This window comes from Carcharhinus amblyrhynchos, chromosome 5 (genome assembly GCF_965287045.1).
Source record: "Carcharhinus amblyrhynchos chromosome 5, sCarAmb.v2.hapA, whole genome shotgun sequence".
NCBI classification, from domain to species: domain Eukaryota; kingdom Metazoa; phylum Chordata; class Chondrichthyes; order Carcharhiniformes; family Carcharhinidae; genus Carcharhinus; species Carcharhinus amblyrhynchos.
Window position 1 is genome coordinate 40,276,997 of NC_137328.1, and position 25,577 is coordinate 40,302,573.

Sequence of the window (25,577 nt, forward strand, 5' to 3'; positions counted from 1 at the left end):
CCGAGCAGAGTCCTGACCTCTGGCATCCCTCCGAGTGTTAGATCCCTGGGACGTCCATGCCTCCACATGCTGTGGATCTTCAACTGTGAGTGACCCAAAAGACTGTCTACTTAATGATCCCACTGAGGTATGACTATTTGCACTGGTGCAAGGTGTGGGTGAATATTATTCTGCCTTTTCAACAGTGAGGTTGGAGAAGTCTCTCCCTGAGCTACTTGAATCTGATGGGTTCAGTGGGCACGAAGATGATCCATCTGTTCAGCTGTTATGCCTGCAAGAGAAGGGATTTGTCATTAGTGCATTACAGGGGATAAAGGAGAGAACACTGAGTACTCACTTGAGACTTGCAGAATGACAGCATCTCCTTAAGATTCTCTTGTTTGTCTCCTGCCCCTGTTCACCATTAATGCCAGCATTCTCTTCTTCCTCTCCAGCCAGCTCGAAAGCTCTCTGCTCGAACAGCATGAGGGTTCTGAGTTCTGGCATTACTCCAGTTGGGCGTTCTTTCTGACGCTTGCTGTTGTTGAGGTTTGTCCTGCAATGACAAAGGTAGGGAGTGTGTAGGCGGGAGCGTTGACATTTACAATGGTGATGAGGTGTGGCAGATGTGGTAGCTGGACTGTGAAGAGCATGACAATGAACAGGGGTGGGAGTGGGGGGGGCAAGGTGATCGGGAGAGGGGGAAGGAGGGCTTCTTTACTACTGATTGCAAAGTCAAATGTGGCTGGGTGAGAGATAAAGGTGGAGGTGGGAGGGGTGTGCGAGAGGATCCAATAACCTTGAGTGTACACCCTCTTGGTACTCTATCAACTAACTAGCAACATATAAATTCACTAACAGATTTTAAATTTAATATTCAATACACATATACATAAAACCCAGAATCTCATTTGCCTTACTCCATTTAAATTTTACTTTAGAAGAATATGTATCTGCATCACTAGGCCTTTGTGTTCCTGTTCTCTGTTAATAATCTTACTACTTATGAGGGCATTGACTAATGAAGGCTAGGAAGCATGCTCTAAAAGGCAGGTTATGCATGTCTAATTGAATTGAATTTTTAAAGTCACAGATGAAAATGCACACAGATATCCCACAGTGTAATTTCAAAGCCAAACTCATTGCAAAATTGGACTGATTTTAAAAATATTGATGCTGTAGATTTTTCCAATGATCCAAAAGAAAATAAATTTTTGATTCTTAAAATAATCAACAATAAGGGATGGGTCCAAAGATGCCTTCAAATGTGTGTTAAAGTGGCAGAAAAGTACTATATGATGTAGTCATTAGATGTCTTATGCTTAAGTAACATTGATCTAAAAGTTAGAAGGGTCATCTCAAAACTTCACATTTTTGCAGTTAACATTCTGTGATATGTGGAGTATTCCCTTCATTTGGAGAATCGCTTCTCAGCCTTTTGGCTAAGATCAGGTGTAGTATTGACATGCTGCACTTGTTTGAAGTCATTAGGTTACATTTCAGCTTCATTTGAAGCAATTTTTTTCAAGCGGCACCTTGGCCTTTTGGCTAAAAGGCAAATAAGATCAAGCCTTGGAGGAGGAGCTATACCTACTTCAATCAGCTTGGATCATCTAGGTCAAGCCCAAGACGGGAGGTGAGAGCCCTGTCTTGTCAGCTTGGATCGGGAATGTCCCAACTTGTTGGGACTCTGAATTGGCTTTAATTTGACTTGATTGGATTGGAATAAAGTAAACAAAACAAAAGGGTGAAAACCACATTTGGAAAAAAATTTGTTTCAATAATAATAGCTGTCTTCCTGTCAAACATGCTGAACAAAATAAAATCAATGGCACCGTGAGCCCAACATTTATGAAACCATTCAACCTGGCGATTGGCTAGAAATTGTTGGAAATATAAATGAGGCACTTGAGCAGTAGTGGGTGCCCCTGTAAAAGTATGCAGGAGTAAAGACGACGAAATTTAGCTCTGCATTCAACCTACGGTATGTCGGATGACACCTGCTGACATAATAGAAGAACAATATATGTATATATATAAGTTTGGGAGATACTGTAGAAGTAACATACGCTTGGAATCAACCTTCTTGTAATTTGTTGCATACTTCAACATGAGAGAAAAGTAGAAGATTTTAGAAAATGGATACTGCAGTTTTACATGTCTGAGCGAAGCAATATTCTGGGTTAATTGTAAATGAATGCCAATATGGACATTGGTAATTACTAAATAATCCTCACTATTTCATGTGAAGTACATTATTACCACAGTAATTGAGATCCATTATTATCACCATCACGTGGATCTTTAAATTACTAAAGCTTAATTTCCTGATTTTTGTTATTATTTATTCAGATTTTTAACACAAACTGTAAAAAAAACTGATACAAGTTCTTGATAGTTCAAGATTTCAGATTTCTACAAAGAAAAGTACGAGTGAATCCAAGAATAGCCAGTTTGTTTCCAGTATTGGATAGCCCAATGCACACTGAGGGAGGGAAAAAGAATCTCTTGGAATCTGATCAATGCATCTATAGTACACCTCCCACCAATTCATTAAGGAAGTGATTGCCTTTTGTACTCTGCACTAACAGAATCATCTTGGCAGCATGTTAATCACAATAACGTTTCATGTATTCTGCTGACTGCACCAGTTGTGGGAAGATGATCAGTAAACAGAGCTCACGTATAGACTCTTGGAGAACAATGTGTAGGAAGGCGGCTGGTGCTCTTCAACGTGATGCCAAGCATTAATTCACAGTTTTCAGGAGAGGATGGGAATATGTGAGGAGAAAACTGGGACGAGGGAGTAAAACAAACAACAACATGAGCTACTGCGCACTGAAGTCTTGGACTACTGTGGATGTATTGTTGCCGAATGTTTAAAAAGTGCAACCAGTATCTTAACATGTTATTACAGTAGGCATAAACTGTATAAATCAGGAGAAATGTCATAGAATCCCTACAGCGCAGAAGGTGGCCATTCAGCCCATCGAGTCTGCATCAACCACAATTGCACCCAGCCCCTATTCCCGTAACCCACATATTTGCCTTGCTAATCCCTCTAAACTACGCATCTTGGGGCACTAAGGGGCAATTTAGCATGGCCAATCAACCTAAAGCGCACATCTTTTGACTGTGAAAGGAAACTGGAGCACCTGGAGGAAACCCACCACAGACACAGGGAGAATGTGCAAACTCTACACAGACAGTGACCCAAGCTGGGAATCGAACACAAGTCCCCGGAGCTGTGAGGCAACAGTGCTAACCACTGTGCCACCATGCCACCACATGTAAACACAGTTAACATTTCCGGCTGATGACCTTACATCAGAATATCCTGATGCAGCTAGAACCTGCAAAGAATTTCTCGTAGTTTCTGTTTTTAATCTCAGATTTCCAGCATCTGCTGCATTTTGTGTTTTCATGAATCAGATTTGTTAATAGGGGGAAAAAATCATGATAACTGCCATATAAAGATTGATAGAAGGCAATACAGTTCTTGTCTGTTCTTTAGTTAGCTACCATTCGAAACATGAAAATCATTAACAATTATAGCAGCTCTCTGGAATGTAACTATCACAGTAACATTTTGGTGAGGGGACATGCACACAGTGTAATCCAAACCATGCTTTCAAGAACAACATTGACTTTCTGCAAACGTGTGAACAATATCCTGATTTAAGGAAACCCATTTAGAATAGACTTAAGCATTGGGCGCTTTGAAATATAAATTATTCACTGTGGGAATGCACATTAATTTTGCAAAGCCAGCTATAATTATCTAATCTTTCGAGATGAAAAAGCAGCATGTGATAACTATTAAGGATAATACAAAAGAAAAGAATTAGAAATACAAAAGTATAGAAGGGACGCAAACAAAGAGATAAGTTGGAAATTTGAAAGACTTAAATTCAATATAAAGGGGGTTGGGAAACAGCAAAGGCTTTAATAAGCATTAATAAGGGCGGCATGGTGGCACAGTGGTTAGCACTGCTGTCTCACAGTGCCAGGGAACCGGGTTCGATTCCCAGCTTGAATCAATGCCTGTGTGGAAGCTGCACATCCTCCTCATATCTACGTGGGGTTCCTTCAGGTGCTCTGGTTTCCTCCCACAGTCCGAAAGATGTGTTGGTTAGGTGTATTGGACAGGGCAGAATTTGTTTGGTGTGTCCAAGAGTGCTTCTTGAGGCAAGATGTAGATAGACCAACTCGTGAAGGGGCTATCTTAAACCTGGTTCTGGGAAACGTGCCTAGTGATTGATGTCTCAGTGGGGGACTTGAAAAATACTTGTAGAAAAGAACAGAAGTAATCCCAGAGTGAAAGAACTAAACTGGTGAAGGCTAACTATGACAATATTAGACAGGAGCTAAGGAATGTAAACTGGGGACAGCATTCTTTTAAAAGTCAGTTGTTAACAATTCAGGACAAGTATGTTTCTGTAAAAATGAAGGATAAAGATGGCAAGTTTTGATTACCTTGGATGACAAAAGAGATTGTGAGCTTAGTATAAAAGAAAAAGGAGGCATACATAAATTTCAGGGAATTGAAAATGGATAAGGCTCTTGAGGAATACAGAGGTAGTAGGAAAGAGCTTAAACAGGGACTGAAGAGGGTAAAAAGGGCCATGAAATGTCCTTGACAGGCAGGATTAAGGGGAATCTCAAGGCTTTTTATAGTATATAAGGAGGAAGAGAGTAGCTAAGGAAAAGGTATATCCACTCAATGATAGTGGAGGGAATTTTTGTGCGGAACCAGATGACGTGGGTGAGGTTCTTAATGAGTACTTTGCATCAGAATTCACAATGGAGATGGATGTGGTGGATGGTGAGTGTAGAAAGGAGGATGTTGATATTCTAGGACATGTTCAGATGAAAAGGGAGAAGGTTTTGGAGGTTTTGAAAAACATTAAGGTGGACAAGTTCCTAGGGCTAGATAGGGTCTATCCCAGAATATTGAGAGAGGTGAAAGAAGAAATTGCTGAGGCCTTGGCCAGACTCTTTGTATCTTCTTTAGCCATGGATGAGATACCAGAGGATTGGAGATTAGTTAATATTTTTCCTCTGTTTAAGAAGGGCAAAAGAGACAATCCAGGAAATCACAGACCTATGAGCCTTACATCAGTAGTGGGGAAATTATTGGAGAAGATTCTGAGGGACAGGATGTACTTACAGCTGGAAGAGAATAAGCTTATTAGTTAGTGATAGGCAGCATATGGGATTCAAGATGAGCTGGTAAGATGGATACAAAACTAGCTTGGGTATAGAAAGCAGAGAGTAGCAGTGGAAGGGTACTTTTCTAACCAGAGTTCCTTGACAAGCAATGTTGCACAAGGGTCAGTGCTGGGGCCTCTGGTGTTTGGAATATATATAAATGATCTGGAGGAAAATGTAGGTGGCATGATTAGCAAGTTTGCAGATGATAAAAAATTGGGAGCGTAGCAGATAGCGAAGAGGATTGTCAGACAATACAGTTGGATATAAATCAGCTGAAGACCTGGAAAGATGGCAGGTGGAATTTAACCCGGACAAATGTGAGACAATGCAATTTAAAAGACCTACTGCAGGAGGAAAGTAAATAGTACAGCCCTTAGAGATACTAGCATACAGAGGGATCTAGGTGTGCAGATCCACCGTGTCCTGAATGTGACAACTCAGGTGGACAAGGTGGTCAAGAAGGCATATGGCATTCTGGCTTTCATTGGTCAGGGCAGTGTAGGAATTGGAAAATCATACTGCAGCTGTATAAGCTTTTGGTTCGGGCGCATTTGGAGTATTATGTACAATTCTGGTTGACACACTACCAAGAGGATATTGATACATTGGAAAGGGTGTAGAAGAGATTTACCAGGATGTTGCCTGGTTTGGAGCATATAGACTATGAAGAAAGGTTGAACAAACTTGGATTGTTTTCACTGGCGCATTGGAGGATGAGGGAGGACCTGATAGAGATTTACAAGATGATGACAGTGTTGGTTGTAGTGGGTAGTCAGGGTATTTTTTCAAAGGGTCAATTACTTGGGGCATAGGTTGAAAATGAAAGGAGAAAGTTTAAAAGAGATGTAAGGGGTACGTTTTTCACGCAGAGGGTAGTGAGTATCTGGAACACGCTGCCAGAGGAGGTGGTGGAAGCAGCTCCTATGACAAATCTTAAGAGGCATCTGGATAGATACATGAATAGGTAACGAATAGAGGGATATGAACTACGTAGAGGCAAGAAAATATTAGATTAGAAAGGCATCTTTGTCAGCATAAACTTGGTGGGCTGAAGGGCCTGTTCCTGTGCTGTACTTTTCTTTGTTCTTTTTTCTTTGTTCTTTGCATTGGTCACGTTAAATTCTCCCTCAGTGTACCTGAACAGTGTGACGACTAGGAGATTTTCAAATAACTCCATTGCAGTCTTAATGTAAGCCTACCTGTAACACTAATAAATTAGACTTTGAACTTTAATTTAAAAAATTGTTGATTGAAGAAAGACAGACAATTTGAAGACATAGAGGTCACCTTGTATCTTATGATGAAGGCATAACGGAAATGCTTAACAAGTATTTTACCTCTAAGGAAGGTTAAAGAAGGTTTGCAGGAGCCACTAGAGTCATAGAGGTTCACAGCATGGAAACAGGCCCTTCAGCCCAACTTGTCCAAGCCACCCAGTTTTTACCATTAAGCTAGTCCCAATTGCCCACGTTTGTCCCATATACCTCTATACCACTCTTACTCATGTAACCGTCTAAATGCTTTTTAAGAGATTGGAGTTAAATATTAACAAAGTGACCACATTTGAAAATTTAATGGCCCTATGAGTGCCAAAATAACAAAGCCCACTCTGCTTTCTAGGTTACTCAATGAGCTCAGCAGCAGAGGATGACAGCACTGACCACTATTTTCTGAAGGTCTTTTGGAATAGATGCCCTTCTGTTCACTCCAAAATGAATATGTGGCCAGGTGCTTGAGGGACCTTCCACTACCCTTATTTAAAGAGTCAACTACTTAATTTGCAGGTGAGGTACATTCCACTTATTTTTGCCCTTCTAGATGATGACGTGTATTTGTTTCCCCAGTACCTAACCTCTGCCGAGACCCCATTTCCCAAATGACAACCATAAACCTATTGGTCAAATCTAGCCAGTGATTACCATACTGTACAACATAAGTGACCAGGACTTGGGAATGATCTTTGATTCAGCAAAGAAAACGATCCTTTGCACAAACTGACTTTTGCCTTCAGCGCTCCATCTCTGACTGATCTGTTTCCTAAGGATAGTTCTCCCTCACCTTTGCTTTTCTGTTGCCTGCAGCCCTTGATCTTTGACTGAACCGGTTCCTGGGGAATGGCCGCTTCGCTCGCTTTCTGCTGCTTTTTTGATACCTCATCTATGTCTAAAGATTTCCTGGCTCACAGCACTCCGGCTGCCAATTGTATCACTTGCAAAGAACACCTTGTTCCCTATTCTTCCATTTCCCTTAGTTGCTGCCCAGGCATGGGTTACAAAATACATGGCAGTTTGATTTTACTTGTGCAAAGAATATATTTATTTTAATAGCATCCCATGACAGGCAGTTAAATGAGTTTTTCTTTTCAGAAGCCAGCTAGAGTTATGAGGCTATACTTGAAATCTCCCTTGTCCTGCAACAGGACAGTAAGCACAGGCAGCAGATAGGGGAACTATTCACAAAGGAAGAAAGAGGAGGACTCTCTTCAGAAGGTTGTACCTATCAAGGATTTTCAGGGGGTACTTCTCCTTTCTCCGCCTAAATTGAAAGAAAATTAATGAACTAATTGAATAAATAAATAAGACCAGATAGACGTGGCAAGGAAAGTAGTCTGCCATGACTTCAGTATGTGGGATTTTGTGGAGAACATTGCAGTCTAAGTCAAACGTATCAGCCAAAATTCTCTTGCTGTTCACACCGGCGGGATTCTCCATTCCTGCCAGCAGCGCACACCCGCCTGTGGGTTTCCTGCCTGCATGGGTGACATCAATGGGAACTCCCACTGACAGTGATGGGACCAGAAAATCCTGCCACTAACAAACAACACATCACCTCGCACCCAACACTTGGCTGGAAGGCCAGAGAATGTACCTATCGTGTCTGCAGCTTGAGGAACTTTGACTTAGAATTGAAGCCAAGTTGAGTCATTGTGGAGCATCATAGAGGGTGTGAGTTACCTAGGCGTTTGATGCTCGGAGGCAGTCACACCTCTTAAGGTGAAGTAGAAGTTCAGAGCTGTCCAATGGCCAGGAAAAAGGAAGGTGTCCCTTTGGGTGTGGCAAGTACAGGGAACCAGGATGCAGTTAAGGAGGAGATTCAGTTCTTGACTTTGACTAACAGGTCTGAGGTACTTGCCATCCGTGGGAATGATAAGAAGGATTACATGCTAGTTGGGCAAACTGACCATACCATTATGATGCAGGAAACTATACAAGTGGAGGAACAAAAAGTAGTGATATGGGGTAATATTGTTCAAGTGATAGGTACTGTTCTATGCAGCCATGACAGGGAGTTCTGAAGGTTATGGTGCCTCCTGGCGTCAGTATTAAAGTCATCCCTTCATGACCATAGAAGAGTGGCAGGGGAGGATCCAGTTTTCACAGTTCATGTAGAAACAAACCAAAGGGGAAACAGTCAAATAGACAAATACTGCAGTTCTGAAATAACAACAGAGGATGTGGAAAATACTCAGTAGGTTTGCCAGCATCTATCAGGAGAGAAAATGCACAATGCTAAGATGCTCCTTAATGACCAAAGATGTGTAGATTCGATGGAATAGTGATGGTAAATGTGCAGGTTATGGGAATGGAGTGTGGAAAGGAGGCAGTTGGAGGGTGGGGGGTTGGGGGTTGGGGGGGGGGGGTGGGGCAGTGGAGGGGGGGGAGGTGGACCTGGGCAAGATGGTCTTTCAGAGAGTCAGTTTGGACTCGATGGGCCAATTGGCCTCCTTCTGCACTGTATGATTTCTCTGATTTCTGAGAAGCAATTAACATTTCAAACTCATAGTCTCTTCGTCAGAATTGAAATGAAGGAAACTGCAACAAAAAGTAGTAACATTAAGAACAAAAGACAGATGGCTTGGTGTGAGGACAGAGGTGGGGGTTGTGGGGAGACAGAGATCGGAAACAAAATAGGTAAAACAGGAATGATGGAGGTAGGTGTCCATCTCCATCGCCTGCCACCCATCCACCACCGCCCCCCCCACCCCCACCCCCACCCCTGTGCAGTGAAGTTCTTGCAGCGTCTGTGTGTCTGTTGTTATTGGCGAGGGCCAACAGCAGACAAAAAAATGGTCAGTGAATGCATTTCAAAGGACATCATCCACCCAACACAACTTTTCTCAACAGATATTGACCAGAATGCTTGATTGAATATTTCATAACTTAAATGCAAATTCATGATTTGCACTTCAAAGCAATGAGATCACCGATGCTTAATGTGATTCTGCAGGGAGAAATTCTAATCCTCAAAAGCAGGAGGGTTTAGAGTAGGTTGGGAGTTAAAGTTTTACTTGATCTTAACTTGACCCCCAGCCCATCCACTTCCAGTAGGGTTGCCAATCCATTCCTACAATGAGGCTGTTCGTCTTATTTTTAATCACAACTTGAAATTAGACTTTAGCCAACTGGGCTGCTCAGGCCTCAAGGAACCAGTTGAAGTAAGGCAAGAGACTGTTAGATGAAGGATAAGCCTGGCTAACACTCCCACCCCTCCACAATTTGACCTCTCCCCCACAACCTTCTGATATGCCCAATACCAATTCCCACCCATTCACTCATACCTCCCCACCTAGTCTTTGGACATCCCCACTCACATCCACATCCATCTTCCACCGTGTGTGTGTGTGTGTGTGTGTGTGTGTGTGTGTGTGTGTGTGTGTGTGTGTGTGTGTGTGTGTGAACTGTCTGTGTGTGTGTATGGGTGTGCACGTGTGTGTATGTCTGTGTGTCAGTGTTTGTATGGATACGTCTATGTGTCAGTGTCTGGTTATATATGTGTGTGTGAACTGTGTGTGTGTACATGTGTGTATCACCTGTGTGTGAATGTTATGTCTGTGTTTGTCTGTGTGTCAGTGTCTGTTTATGTGTGTTGTGTGTGTGCTTGTGCATGTGTGTGTGAACATTATGTGTGCATGTGGGTGCTTGTGTGTGCGTGAGGGAGACTATGTGGTATGTGTCTCTGTATCTGTGTATGTTTGTGTGTGATTGTGTGTGTGTGTTTGTACTTGTTTGCCTGTGTGTGTGTGTTAATAGTTGGAGTGTTTTATTATTTTTCTGAGATCAGGATAAGTACAATAAATTCTATTCTCTTTCTTTTTTAAAAACTCAAGGTAACCAGTCTGTGTATTTTCTAGCTACAGCGCTTAAATAGTTAAACACTCACTGAATTGGCAAGCATATTCTTTTATAAAAAAATGTGTTGCAGTCAATGATGAGTGGGCTAGGGGAGCCATTCAACCCCTCCTCATCTGATTGTAACAGTAGTCACTATTGTAAAGTAGGAAATGCGATAGGGAATTTGGACATAGCATGCTCTTTCAAACAGCAATGTGGCAGTGACCAGATGTTAATTGATGGATGATGTTAATTTTGCATGATGTTAATTGATGGATAAGTACTGTGCAAGAGACTGGGAAATTAACAATGATGTTCTGATCTTGAGGGTTTTGGGGAAGTGAGCGACTTATCCAAGTTGCGGGGATGGGGGAACTAAACCTTGTGGGGTCATTATGAGAGGAAGAAAGAGTGATTCCAGGGTCCTGGTTGGGGAGGTGGATGATCTTAGAGCCTCACTGGGGTAGCTATACCCGACGTGGGTGGGGCATCCAATTCTGGGGGTTGCAGCCTGTTCTCCCGGGAGGGTGGCAAGGCGATGCTGGGGCAAGAGTGAACCTGGGATCCTGGAGATATAGCAAAACCGGACTAATTTAGAATAGAATAGAATCATAGAGTCCCTACAGTGCAGAAGGAGGCCATTCAGCCTATTAAGCTTGCACTGACAATTCTATCCAGGTCCTATCCCCGTAACCCCATATATTTACTCCGCTAATTCCCTGACACTAAGGGGCAATTTAGCGCAGCCAATCCACCTAACCTGCATATCTTTGGACTGAGGGAGGAAACCAGACCATCTGGAGAAAACCCATGCGGACGTGGGAAGAATATGCAATCTCCACACACAGTCACCCGAGGCCAGAATTGACCCTGGGTCTCCTGCGCTTTGAGGCATCAGTACTAACCACTTTGCCACCATACTGCCCATTTAGTGTTATCTTCTCTCAGTGCTGACACTCTGAATCAAATGCTGGAATGCTCAAGCCCCATTTCGGGGCTTAAAAGCATATACCGGCATTTTACCGTTCCACTATGGGAATCGGTGCTGGCAAAGGGCGAAGAATAGGAAGGTCCATTGACCATGGGCAGGATTTTCTGGTCTCAGATCGAGCGAAGCCATAAAATCCCAGCCATAATTTTAATTAGTGCTGCATCATTAGAAGTACCACTTTTTCAATAAGAGGTTAAACCAAGGCTTCGTCTGCCTGTTCAGACAATCATAAAATATCAAATAGCGCTTTCAGAAAAGAGCAGCAAGTTCTTTTGGATTCCTGGCTAGCGTTCAACTCATACTATCAATCTCTTTTGCTGTTTGTGGAGCTTTGTCATGTGCAAATTAGCTATCAGGATTGCCTAAGAACAATACTTCAGAAACATAGCTGGCAATGACTTGCTTTCAGATTTCCATTCAAAGTGATATATAAATGCAATTCAGATCTTCAGCTGAATTTTTGGAGGAAATCACAGAATGTACCAATAAAGGGCATCAGCGAGCATTAAATTTTGCTTTTGCAGAAGATAATTGAAAAGGTGCCACCTGAGAGATTTGTTCTGAATGTGAAGGAACATGATAGGAAGGGAAATCTAGCCGCATGGTTAAAGTTAAGGTCTTGAGACAGGAAGAAAAGTGCTGGGGTAAATGGATCCCTTTTGGATTGACAGGACATGGGTTGCACTGGGCCTCAGCAGCCTTTTATGTGATGTCTCTTTTTTAATTAACATAAATGGCTTAACTTTGGACATAGGCACCAAAAGAATGATACTGAACTTTATTGGTACCAAATTAGGAAGTATGGCAAACTGTGAGGAAGAACGCATGATATTGTGAGTGAATATGGGCGGGACACCAGAATAGATGAACCTGTAACGTATGGTGTCATTGCAGATAACATAAGAACAGTAGTAGGCTATTTAACCTAATGGATCTGTTCAACAACTTAAGGAGTTAATGGTTGATCTGAGGCCTAACTTTATGTACTAACATTGATCCCTTATTCCTTAATGCACTAACAGAAGAACACAACAAGTAGGAGCAGGAGAAGACCATAAAGCCTATCGAGCCTGCTTCGCCTTTCAATATTATCACGTCTGCTCTTAGGTTTTGACTTAATTTTCCCACCCACTCCCCATGCTCATTAACTCACAAGAGACCAAAATCTGTCTTACCCAGTCTTAAATGTATTCAACGACAGAGTATTCACAATCCTATGGGTAGAGAATTCCAAAGATTTACAACTCTTTGAGTGAAGGAATTTCTCCTCATCTCAGTCCTAAGTGATTGGCCAACTATCCAGAGACTGTATCTGTCTTTTAGACTCCCCAAGTAGTGAGAATAACTTTTCAGCATCTACCCTGGCAATCGACTTCAGAATTTCAATGAGAGCACCTCTCATTCTTCTAAACCCTAGAGAATGTAGGCCCAATTTACTCAGCCTCTCATCGCAGAATAACCCGTTCATACCCCAGGGACCAATCTACCGAACCTTCACTATACAGCTTCCAATGCTTTCTTAATATCTAAATATTCTTTCTATAAATTGGAAGACCAAAACTGCATAGAGCATTCCAGATGTGGTCTCACCAAAATGCTGTACAATTGCAGCAATACTTCTTTATTCTTATACTCCAATCCTCTTGCAATAAAGGCTAACATGTCATTTGCATTTTTAATTGCTTTCTGCACCAACTAACTTGCATGCTAACTTTTTGCATTCCTTGTTCAAAAACACGCAAATCTTTTTGGACATCAATGCTTGCAAGCTTCCCACCTTTTTGAAAATGTTCTACCTTTCTATCTTACAACCAAAGTGAATAGTTTCACATTTCCCTGAATTATACTCCATCTACCATCTTATTGTCCACTCACTTAATTTGTCTATATCACTTTGTAGCCGCTCAGTGTCCACAACTTGCTTTCCCTTCTAGCTTGGTACAACAAGTTTCTTACATTACTCTGCGGCTGGATTTTTCTGCATTCCTCACTAATCATACCGCCCTCCCAAAAAAAAATCCCTACCCCCTCCAGCCAACTATGGGTTTTCCTGAGATGAGCCATTTTGTATGGTTTGCTGGGGAATCCCGTGAAAGGGATCATCTTTGGCAATACCAAAAGATCCCAGTGGTGGGAGGAGTCACAAAATCCTGCCTTCTTTATCTTGTCATTAGTACAGGCTGTAAATAGCTGAGCCCTAGCACTGATCTTGTGGTGCTCCACTTTTCTTTGCTCCATTTTTGACCACATTGTTCTTCCTACCCATTCACCAATTTTCTATTCACGCAAAAATATTACTCCCAACTCCATGCCTTTTGAAAACTCAGGTTTACTACATCTACCACTTCCCCTTTATCTACCCTACATCCTCAAAACACTCAAGTAAATATATTTACCCTTTAAATCTATCAATATTTGTTTTGAAATTAATTACTGATCTAGAAGTAATTGTAATCTGTGGAAAAGAGTTTGAAACTCCTAACACCCATTTCATGTAAGTGTGTTTTCTAATATCATTCCTGGAAGTTGTGGATAAATTTTTTAGACTATGCCCTCTAGTTTCAAGCTTACCAACTATCTAAACTATCTGTTCCCCTTAATATTTTTAAAGAAATTGATCAAATCACCCTTGATCCTTCTATAATTGAGGGAAAAGAGCCCTGATCTGTGTAATAACTCATAATTTTACCTTTAAAGCTCAGGGTATCATTCTGTTAAATGTATGCTGCACTTCCAACATATATAATTTTATGCTTCCATCTACAATGCTTCCAATTTCACTTATTCATGTTCACTGAAGACAGAAAGAGATGTGACTTTTTATCAATTATCTGATCCAGTAATAAAGCATTGAATGGTTAAGGTCCCCACTCATTAACCTTACTGCCACTCAGCCCATCCTTAACCAGGTCAATAATTTGGTTCAATTCCATTTGCTTCAATTTCAACAAACCATTGCTAATGAGAGCCTTCTGGAAATCAATATGAGTAATATCGATAGGCATACCCCTGTCAACTACTTTAGTTACTTCTTCAAAAAAATTCAATCAGGTTTATGAGTTGCTTTAAACGTAGCCTTAAAAAAGCTTGTGTTGATCTCCTGACGACGGATGTTAGGCTAATTGACCTACAGTACCACGGATTCCCTCTCTCAGCTTTCTTAAATGGCAGAGTGACACGCAATGGTTCTTGAATTAAGAGTATTTTGGAAGATCACAGTTAGGGCAGCAGTGAGCTTCTCGTCTACTCCCTTTAAAACTCTGGGAAAACAACCAGATATTTGCCAAATGTTAGTTCCATTATTTACTCATGACTGTTATTTTATTTATATACTTTTAGTGAGTCCCCATCCTGATTCAATATCAATTTCCATTGGATGTCTACTGTTAATACTGGGCTATTATGCGTGGTGCAACAGTGGTTAACACTGCTGCCTCATAGCACCGGAGACCTGGGTTCAATCGCGTGACTTGGGTCACTGTGTGGAGCTTGCATATTTTCCCTATGTCTGAGTGGGTTTCCTCTGAGTGCTCCAGTTTCCTCGCACAGGCTGAAAGATGTGCTGGTTAGGTGCATTGGCCACACTAAATTCTCCCTCAGTGTATCAGAACACATGCCAGAGTGTGGCAACTTGGGGATTTTCACATTTCCTTTGTTGCAGTGTTAATATAAGCATAAATAAATAAAATACTTCTGTCATTCTTCGTTCATTATATTTCTCCCAGTAGCCAGGATCTGTGCTTTGTTTGCATCTTGCAAGCTTTCTTTTAGTTTTGTATTAGTTTTTATCTCTTAAGTCATCCTTGGCTTTTGTTTTTGCCAAGTGGAGCTCTTGCACATTAGGAGTATAAAATTGGTTTTGCACTATGAGATATTCTTTTTTGAACACCTCCCACTGATCCTCTGTTGTTTTATCCATTCGCAGAATTGTCCACTTTACTGTAGGCAGTCCTTGTCTCATCCCAGTGATGTTAGCCAAACCTAAATCTAGAATCTTATTGCTGTTTCATCTTTCTTCCTTTTCGCACGACTTGAATTTGATCATATTATGATAGCTTTTTGATAAATATTCATTCACTGTTACATTGTTAGCTGAATCTGGTCCATTACTCATCTTTCCTCATTAAACATAATATGGTCTGTCACTTCTTTGGATCTGGAATATATTATTCTAGCCAAGTACCCTGGACACCCTCAAGAAATTCACAATCTTTCCAACTTGAGCTCCTCTGCTTACCTCAATCCAAATGAAAGTTTAACCATCCCATCAAACCTACTCTACCTTAAATAATCTCTGCATTTATACAATCTGCCACCTCATAGCTGCTACCAGGATGCCTGTACATAATTCCTGCTGCGGTCTTAGGTTCTGTTTTATTTCTAACTTTTATCCGTAAAGTCTCCACTGATTGCTACATCTTCTTATATCCTCCCTTATCTATAATAATTAAAGGTACTTTCCTCCTTTACCACTTTCTTTATCTTGATGCAGGCCTTAAAACTTGGAATATTTATTTATTAGTGCTGAAAGTCTTGATGCCATGTCTCAGGCTGAATTTTACACTCCCCTGCAAGTGGGTTTACAGGCAGGGAGGCCTATAAAATTCCATGGGTCATCTTCCCATTGCCCCTCTGTGTCTGTGGTTTGACAGTGGTATGGGCATGGCCTAGGCCACCCCCCGTCCACCTTTGCTGCAATTGAGACTCTTAAGTGGACAATAAATAACCACTGTTTCCTACCCAGCCTCTATTTTCAGGCTGGCAGGAAATCAGAAGCAAGCTGGAAACTAGAGAAAAACTCCCTGCTGAGGCTTTGGGCAGGGTGGGGTTCAGTTTTTAGACAAGATCTGTCTACCATCTGTGCTCCCTTCCCCCCTCACCTCTTCATCAAGATCCATGCACTTCCCTTTCACCATTCCCCTAGGGCCTCACTCCTCCCCTATCCCCCTCCCCACTATGAAACCATCCACACTTATCTGGTTTTAGACTTTGGTATTTAGAATCTGGGGGCTGGTCCACTGGTGCACTGGAACTACCGAGCTGCTGACCAACTAATTGGCTGGAGAACTCCCTGAGGTGAGACTCTTCCCATGTAAGGAGCAGAAGTGCCATCTCCAGCCAAGTGATGCTCATTGGGGCACTTAAATGGCAGCAGGACAACTTGCATTGGCAGGAATGCATTCCCTGCTGACTCTGAGGATGCAGGAGCAGTTAGCTTTGATATCAGAAAAATCCCAGTAATAGCTACTGCATCAAACCCTCTAAGTTGAATTTGCACCTACTATACATTTAATTTGTTCTTTTCGCTCTGTGTCTTTGTATAAAAGATAGCTGTTGGGGCTGTTATAATTCAGGTCAGAAACTCCAAAGTGTTTTATGAAGTTTGCCTGGATCATAAGTTTTGCTATTTGAATTTGGCTAGGGATAGCATGATTCAATTGACACACCAGGGAGCTTTTATCAAAGTTTGTTTAAGAATACAGTTAACACATATAGAAAGAAAATTAACAATAATTTTTACCAGTCTTGTTTAAGAATACAGTTAACACATATAGAAAGAAAATTAGCAATAACTTTTACCAGTCATAAACAAAAAAAAAATCATGGTATTGTATAAACCTTAATAGCTAAATACTGTTCCAACCAAACAAATCCCATAAATGAAACCCTTGCCAAAGGTTTAGCAGAAAAAATATGAATGCTCACGTGATGCTGGAACTTAGTCCTTCGGTTGGATACTGCAGTTCTTTTGATACACACACAGACAAGCTTGAAGTCAGAACAGTTTCCCAAAACACTGGGAAGAGAGAGAGAGGTTCTAGGTACTAACTAGCAAACTACCAACAACAGAAATTTCACTCCAGAAAGGCAAGGAGACCCACTGCCAGCTAACCGGCAGAATTTCCAATACCAGGAAGAAAGAGAGAAATACTGTTTTTCAGTCTGATGTCCAAATACCTTCTAAACTAAAACAGCAGATCAAAACTGAAAATAAAAGGATTATTGTCACTGGACCTGCCAATCATTCTTCCTCTTAACAGTGCAGGGTCATAAAACAAATCCCAGAAAATACCTGAGTAAAGATAAACAAAACTCATTCAAACTGTTGAGGCAACAATAAAAGGACTTCTAAATGGATAGCGCAGCAACAATTAAAACAAAAATCAAAGCTGCTTAACTGCAGAGAACATGATTTAAAAAAACATTTCTTACTCTAATGTCACAGGGCCACACATCCTAATTTGTCCTGTTTTAATATTTTACTTTTTTTTGTTTCCTTCCCCTGATTTGTCCAACTTTCAGTTTTCACTTCACCAGCAACATCTAAAGCACAGTGTCTAACTCTTAATTTATGCTCTTCATTTGTTTTCAAATTATTATTTATACAGCCTTTTCCATCTCTGGCCCATTCACTAGTTTAAATTTCTATAGTTTGCTCAATTTATCTTTTCTGCTTGGACCCTGATTCTAGCCTTGCCATGTGTAGCCCATACCAATGTTATTGTACTTTCTGGCTCCGAACTGATGTCAATATCCAATGAAATGGAACCAATGTTTTTTCACACCACTCTTTAATGACATGTTAATTTCCCCAATCTTCCCACCACTGTGCCAGTTTGCAAGTGGCTTGAATATGAATCCATTAATCCTTGAGGTCCTGTTCTTTAATTCAGCTCGAGTTCCCAGATCTCCAAACAGGAACACTTGCCTACTCTTCCTTTTGTTGTTGGTCCCAAAATGGATCACAAACACTAAAATCTTCCCATTTGCTTTCCAATACCCTTTTCAGCTGGTTTGGCATCTCCTTCACCCTGGCACCAGGTGATCAATGCACCAAGCAGCAATCCTCATCTTCCTTACAAAGGGTGCTATACATCCCATGAATTATGAAATCCCTAACAATTGCCACATTATATTTCCCTTCCGTCTCCTCTTCTCTGCCTTTAACAGCCTCCTACCCAAAGGTAGCATTGTCAACATTCTCTATTCTTAACCTCATAGGTAGCAAGTAAGTCAACTTGTTGGATAGGATCAGTTTCAGAAGATGCTCACGTTCTCGCTCACCTGGGTTTCCCCTATTCCCTAAGCTACAATGTCATACCAACCCTGTTCTGGTCAAGCACCTCTCCAGAATAAGTACCTGAGGTCTGGATGAAACTTTCCAGTTATTCCTTCCCCTTCCTTATGAATCAAAGTCTCTCCAGTTCATGCAACAGTTTAATGCTCTGGAGGGAGCCAAAGTTGGAAACATCCATTGCAGATGCATTGGCTGGGGCTCGTTTCACTGGTATCAGATACCCTGTCGCTCACAAAGCCAATGCCACCACCCCCTTTTCCCAACTCAGTTATCTGGCAGGGTCTACATCCACTGGAAAATGCTCCCTTTCTGCAAGAAAATGCTTAAAGCTTTGGTTGAATTTGCTGCAAAGGTTTAATGGAAATAACCTGACAATTCACATTACAATTCTTGGCAAACTTGCCTTTTTTAAGAACAACCACTGTTATGTTTTCTTAAATCCAGCATAGCTTGGAGGCAATTGCACAACAACCCGTGAGACAATCAAGCTTGACAGAGATAAAAGGCAAGTACACCAGGTGTCCTGTAGTTAAATAACTGCATGCAGGGGAAAAACATGGGGAAGACCATCTAAGCATGATATCTTGGAACAAGTTCAAATCATTGTGGACCAATTGAAAACTGATAACGTATCCCAAAACTCAATCAAGGGGGAAGGTGCATCAACATGAGGATAGTTGCTACGTAGCCAAAGGATAAAAGGAGGCTTAGAACACTCACTGGCACAGTGACACTGGAGAAAGACCATTAGGGAAACTTCTGCTGGAAGTGCATTAGTCTTAGTCAGATCAGATCCAATCGACCTGGAGTCAGCCTAGACCTACCTAGGGGGTAACTGCATGCTTTCCAAATTGTTTTGCAATACTTTAAGTTTTAAGTCTTTTGCTAATGAAGCTGTTGAATTATTAGTGAATTTGAGTCAATTTTAACCCTCAATCTCTTAGACATCATATACCAATATGATGGCAGCGCAGAACCTGGTGACGATAAGCATATGTTTCCTACCAGCTGCATTTAAGATTGGAGATTTAGCCAGCTGTTTAGTGACCAAAAATGGGCAGGAGGCATTGAATTTCTAGCCCAAAGGTTTTTCAACACTGGATTCCTTAAGTTGTTCAGAAATTAAGATGCACAGATTTGAATTTTTAGTATCTGCATTTAAACCACTGCCTGAGTGTAAGTAAGAGAGGAAAGAGAGTAAGAGGGTAAGGAGGATTTCATTCCATAGAAGACTGGCCCAGAATTTTCCTCATTAAATGAAATGGAAGGAAAATCAAACAGGCTTCATTATAATTGGGGTGCATGTCTTTGTACTGAACTCGGAGAATGCTGTACAGTCAGGCACTAAAGGCAAACAACCTACCCAGCAATTTCATGATTACCCAAGCTTGGTTTTGCAATTTCAAATATAACACAAAGTTCTTTTGAACTGAAGTTATTGGAAAGCAGACTCCTTTACATTGCTAAAATTTGGCTTGAGTCAAAAATAAAGTTGAGTTGTGGTAAGTAACAAGAAAATATGAAAAAAAATTAATTCATATGGATGCAAGATTAGCGAGGTATCTGATATCTGAGGTAGAAATAGCTGATAGAGTGCAACTTAAGTAGTATTGACAAGAGGAAAAGATAACTCATGAGCTTAAAAGGACAGAAAAAGGTCATAGCATTCTGATGAACGGAGACAGAATCAAGAAGTAGTAGTGGCTATATAGCCTGAAGAAAATCCAGATTATTGCATTCTTCCTTCTGGTGCAAGTAACCAACCTTCAAGGGCTAAATTCCTGAATTTAGTTTCAAACTGAGAGTGACAACAGCTTGGACTGTCAGAACAGTTTTGATATTAAGTAAAAGCTCATTTAGGCTATAGTAATTATGTGGAGTCTTTATCAGACATCCCATAATAACAGTGCAAGGCTCAAGGAAAACCTTTTCCCTCGCAGTTGTTGATAATGTTTACTATTACTTTTAGGAAATAGCTTTCTGTAAATCCCATGAGGTGCTATGCAGTCATTTAAGATTAGGTTAAGGAAGGTTGATATAAATTCCTCCTGTCTCGTGGCATGCCACTATGAGCTGCTGAATCTAGAAATTATGTGCTGCTATTGTGGAGCCCTGGCTATCAATCAAATTTAAAATAATTTATAATAGCTAAACTGCACATCTTTTGAATAATAAAACTGAAAATTAGCTTTATACATGAATTCATACTGTGGCGAACATTTAGCACAAAACAGGAGTCAATGAAATCTATATTTGAAGTCTTTAACCGTCAAAAAAATATTTCTTTTGACAAGCAAGTGCACCTCAGGATAAATGATATATTGTGCATTTACATGTCCTCAGGCCAACCTAGTTAAAACCTAATTCCCTTACCCTGTTTTAAAGGGGCTCTGCGGGCAAGTCTACTTTCTGTCTGAATCTCTTTTCATTACAATTTGATGTATTTAAACTCTCGATTGGTACCATTGAGATACATCTGCGTAGAATCTGTAGGAGATATATTATAATTGACATGTGTAGTCTATTTTGAATTAGTAATAAATGTTATATCCAAGAACAAAATTAGAATCGCTGAAGAGGAACACTGGTTTGTGCCACTCAGCAGGAGGAAGCAGGAGCCAGTAGAGCTTGGCAAATGTTTTTCATCATATTATGAAGAAGCCATGTAATTTTTCATTCTTGCTGAAAAAGAGACCTGCTGTCAAAATTTTTCATCCTCCACTCATCAGAACTGATGCAAGAATGCCAAATTTCAAAGGGACTAATGATTTATACTACAATAAGAAAAAGGTGCTAATTAGTTGACTCTCACTGGCTCATGTGAGTCATTTGGTCAATGAATTTCAGTGCACTGTGTTGCCATGTACATTGGCCGCAAGTCACAATGAAGTGTCGATCGCATCAAACCGTACATCCTTCAGTTGTTCACAATAGGCACAACCCGACAAGATCAGAACTTTGGGGGTGAGGAATTCTCTGGCCTACTCACTGCATATTTCTTGCGGCAGCAGACAGTGCACCATACGTTGGTGGCGGGATATTCTGTTCATGCTGTTGTCAAAGGTATTTTCCATGGATTGCACGTTACGCTGCCAAAAATCATCATGATGGGAGTGTACAATTGGTGGGACAAAAAGAACCCATCTGTGAGAACAGCTGGAGAATTCCAGCCATGTCTGACATAAGATGTAATTCCACAATTTGATAGCATCTGCTGAAAATTTCTGAGTGTGTTAAGAATTTTAGATTATCATTTGGGCTTGCGATGTGGCTCACTTACACTTACTGGAAACTACATATATTCTTGTCCAGAAATATTGGGGATAATAGCCCCTTTGCGCATTCTCCATGGCAATGCCTCAACGAATCAGAGCTGAAATGTCAACTAATCAGCACACTTGTCTCTTGAAGTGCTGCTGGAGTTGTACTCATCCAGGCAACTGGAGATTATTCCATTACATTCTTGTCTTGCGTCGTGGACAGGCTTTGGGGAATAAGGAATTGAGTTACTCACTGCAGGATTCCCAGCCTTTGACCTGCTTTGGTAGTCATCATATTTATATGGCTAGTCCTGTTGAGTTTCTGGTCAATGGTATAAGTTGTTAGGAATTTGTCATTCTTGCTGTCAAATTGTCTTTAACTGTCAAAAAAATATTTCTTTTGACAAGCAAGTCCACCTCAGGATAAATGATATATTGTGCATTTACATGTCCTCAGGCCAACCAAGCTAAAACCTAATTCCCTTACCCTGTTTTAAAGGGCTCACAATATCCAGGGTTGGACTGACAAGTGGCAAGTAACATTCATGCCACACAAGTGCCAGGCACAAACAAGAGAGGATCTAACCATCACCGTTGATATTCAATGGCATTACCATAGCTGAATCCTTCACTATCAACATCCTGGGGGCTACCATTGACCAGAAATTGAACTGGACTAGCCATATTAATACTTTGGCTACAAGAGCAGGTCAAAGGATAGGAATTTTGCAACAAGTAACTTACCTGCTGACTCCCCAAAGCCTGTCCACCATCTAAAAAAGTACAAGTCAGATATGGAATGGAATACTCTCCACTAGCCTAGATGAATGCAACTTCTACAACTCTCAGGAAGCTTAACACCATCCAGGACCAAGCATCCCATTTGCTGCTACCCCTTCCACAAAATTCAGTCCCTCCACCGCCAATGAACGGTGACAGCGGTATGTACCATCTACAAGGACACCAGCAGCTAAAAATTTCTTTCCGAGCCACTTACCATCCAGACTTGGAAATATATCTCAATGTCACTGTGTCAAAATCCTGGAATTCCCTCCCAACAGCACTGGGGGTGTACCTACACCTCAAGGACTGCAGCAGTTCAAGGAGGTAGCTCGCCACTACCTTCTGAAGGGTACCTAGGCATGTGCAATAAACTATGGCCTAGCCAGGGACACCCATATTCCACAAGTGTATTTTTAAAAACTAAGGGCAAAATTTACCCACCTCGACTGCCACAGGAATTGTAGCGGACGATGCAAAGGTCTATTTGCTTCAGGAGAGATTTTCCAGCCTTGTGGCGAGTGCAGCCAGGAAGTCCCACCCTAAGGGGGCGACTTTACCATTTTGATTCGAAGTGCTGAATCTGGGAGCAATTCAGATCTGACTTGTGAACCCTGTTCTCAGGCACTCCCATACGCACTCAGCCTGAAAACAAAATCACGAGTCTGAATCATGCTATGGACAGGGCCTATCGTGCCTGAAATGCTGCTGATCCGATCGGTGGCTTCAACTGCGCACGCGCAGTGAAAAAAATTTGAAAAATGCTCTCCTGTCACATTGCAAAAAGCAGCTAAAGTGGCCCAGGAGCAAAATTCGGGAGCAATGGTCCCCCACAGATATCACACCCCCCCCCCACAACAACATAACTATTTTCCTTATCCACCCAGCCCCCACCCCACCATCCAGACCGATCACGACCCCCTGCCCCCTTTCCCACCCACCAATCATTTGCAGAGTGGCAGCGTTCACCCCCTTCCCCCACCGATCGGCCGCAGAGCGGCAGTGGCATCCCCTTGCCCCTGCACCCCCCCACACCCACACCAGAGATCCATGTGGCCTGTCTCCCTCCTTCTCCTCCCCTCTCCCATCAAAGAACCGTCTGGTCCCCCTTCACCACCCCCCCCAGTCCCCAACCAGAGAATGATCAGGCCTCCTTCCTAGGACCCCCCCACCGCCCCCCAAGAATGATCTAGCCCTCCTCCATCCACCCGGCAGAGAACCATTTGGCCTCTCTCCCCCACAACCGGAGAATGATCAGGCCTTCTTCCTCCACCGCCCCGCTCCCCCCCCCCCCAACCAACACAGAACCAACAGGCCCCAATTCCCCCCGCCAGAAAATGATCGGGCCTCCCCCTCTCACAACCCCCACCAAAGAATGATCCCTCCTACACCCATCCCCACCTCCACCAACTAGAGATACATCTGACCCACCTCCTCCTCCTTCCCCTCCACCAGAGAAAGATCTGGTCCCCCTCCGTCCCACCACCCCCTTCCTGCCCCCTACCACCGATTTGAGTCAGAGAGCAGTTGGAAGCTCTGAACTTACCTCTTCTGAAGCTGGAGCACCCGAAACAGACTTTGCTGAGCATGTCTGTTCCGCGCCCAATCTGGACGCGTGAACGCAATGGTAAAGAGGAAAATGCAGATAAGATTATCGGTCCAGCTTATTAAGTAAAATTTAAATGCATGCAAATGCATTGAAATTGACATCGCAGCTGTTTCGCGCACGGTTCAGATCGTGGCCATTTTCGGGCCTTGGTAAAGTAGGAATCTGCGCAGACGCAGGCGCAGATTTCTCTATTCATCTCAAATCTGACTTTACCAAGTTTTTGCATCCGAAAATGGGTGCAACGCAAAATCGGGCCCTAAGCGTTTGCATGCAAAGGGTGGTACAAGTGGGAAGCCCTATTTCGCAAATGGCAGTCGGTGTTAGATCAATTGTTACGTTTGAAGCTGAGATTGATTAATTTTTCATTATTCAAGTGTATTAACGGGAAAGGTGGAAAGGTGGAGTTAGGTGACAGATCAGCCATGATCTTAATGAATAGTGGAAGAACAAATGCCTTACTCCTGTTCATAGTATGCTACATTAAACACAATATGGTGTCCATAAGCAATAGCATAATCTCTTGTACTTTATTTCTGTACATCAGTTATAATTCATAAACTATTCTGTGTGGTAAAAATTTTCTAATACATTCCTGGTAAAATCCTAGTTTCTTTGGTATTTACTGTATGAAAGCATCACTAGTGAAATGTGTTCGCTAGATAATGGATTGTGTATATTTTTGTCAGGCTTTTGCCCAAGAGAATGACTCATAATATTGTGAAATTATGAATATCTGCATTCAGGCCATCTTCAACATGCAAAAAAAGCACATAATGGAATATTTGCTCTTTCAGATTTTGTACCCATCCTATTGTAGACAATCAGTTCCCTTGACATCTCGCTTGTGTATGTGTGTGTGTTGGCACACACTGCACATTTTAAGCAAGGCAATGGACTGTCTATAGAGAGAAGAAGCAGCAATGGGTTACTTCATGTAGAACATGTTAATCAAGCAACTATCTGCATACCATACAGGCAAAGAAAGAAAGAGATTTAATCTATATGATGCTTTTCACATCCCCAAAACATCCCAAAAATTTTTTTACATGGCTGATGAAGTGTTTTAAAAGTGCAGATACTGCTGTACGTGGAGAAACGCTGCAACTAATTCACACATTGCATGTTCTCATAAGCAGCAATGAAATGATAACTAAACAAAGGCCAGAATTCTCCAGCCGTTCACACTCTGCCGCCGCTCCCCAAATGTTTACTGTGAGATTGATTGAGGAATAAATATTAACAACAGTATTTTTACTACTATACTCCTTCCTGCTCATTCATTTCTTTTGTCGTTTTTCATATCAACCAACCTGGTGCTCCTTTATATGATCTCCCAGTAATAGGAGACTGGGAGACAGGCTAAACTGTGCTTCCAGGATATTGTGCTCGGAATAAGATGGCCTTTGAGCTTCTTGATCATGGACCCTGGATGACCCCATTACAGGCTGGGAACTGTCTTGAGACACAATGATAGCCTCACATTTGGCTCTTTGGCAGTCAATGGTGGTGGAGCAATGCTGGAAGTATTACTCTCTAAGGGACTGTCTACCTCCAT

General features: G+C 41.7%; 1 non-coding gene across 1 annotated transcript; it reads left to right on the forward strand.

The window, feature by feature from the left end:
• The first annotated feature begins 1,401 nt into the window (after positions 1-1,401).
• LOC145343576 (U2 spliceosomal RNA) lies at positions 1,402-1,594 on the forward strand. The gene has a single exon (XR_013886735.1). It is a non-coding gene; the product is annotated as a U2 spliceosomal RNA (small nuclear RNA).
• The last annotated feature ends 23,983 nt before the right edge of the window (positions 1,595-25,577 follow it).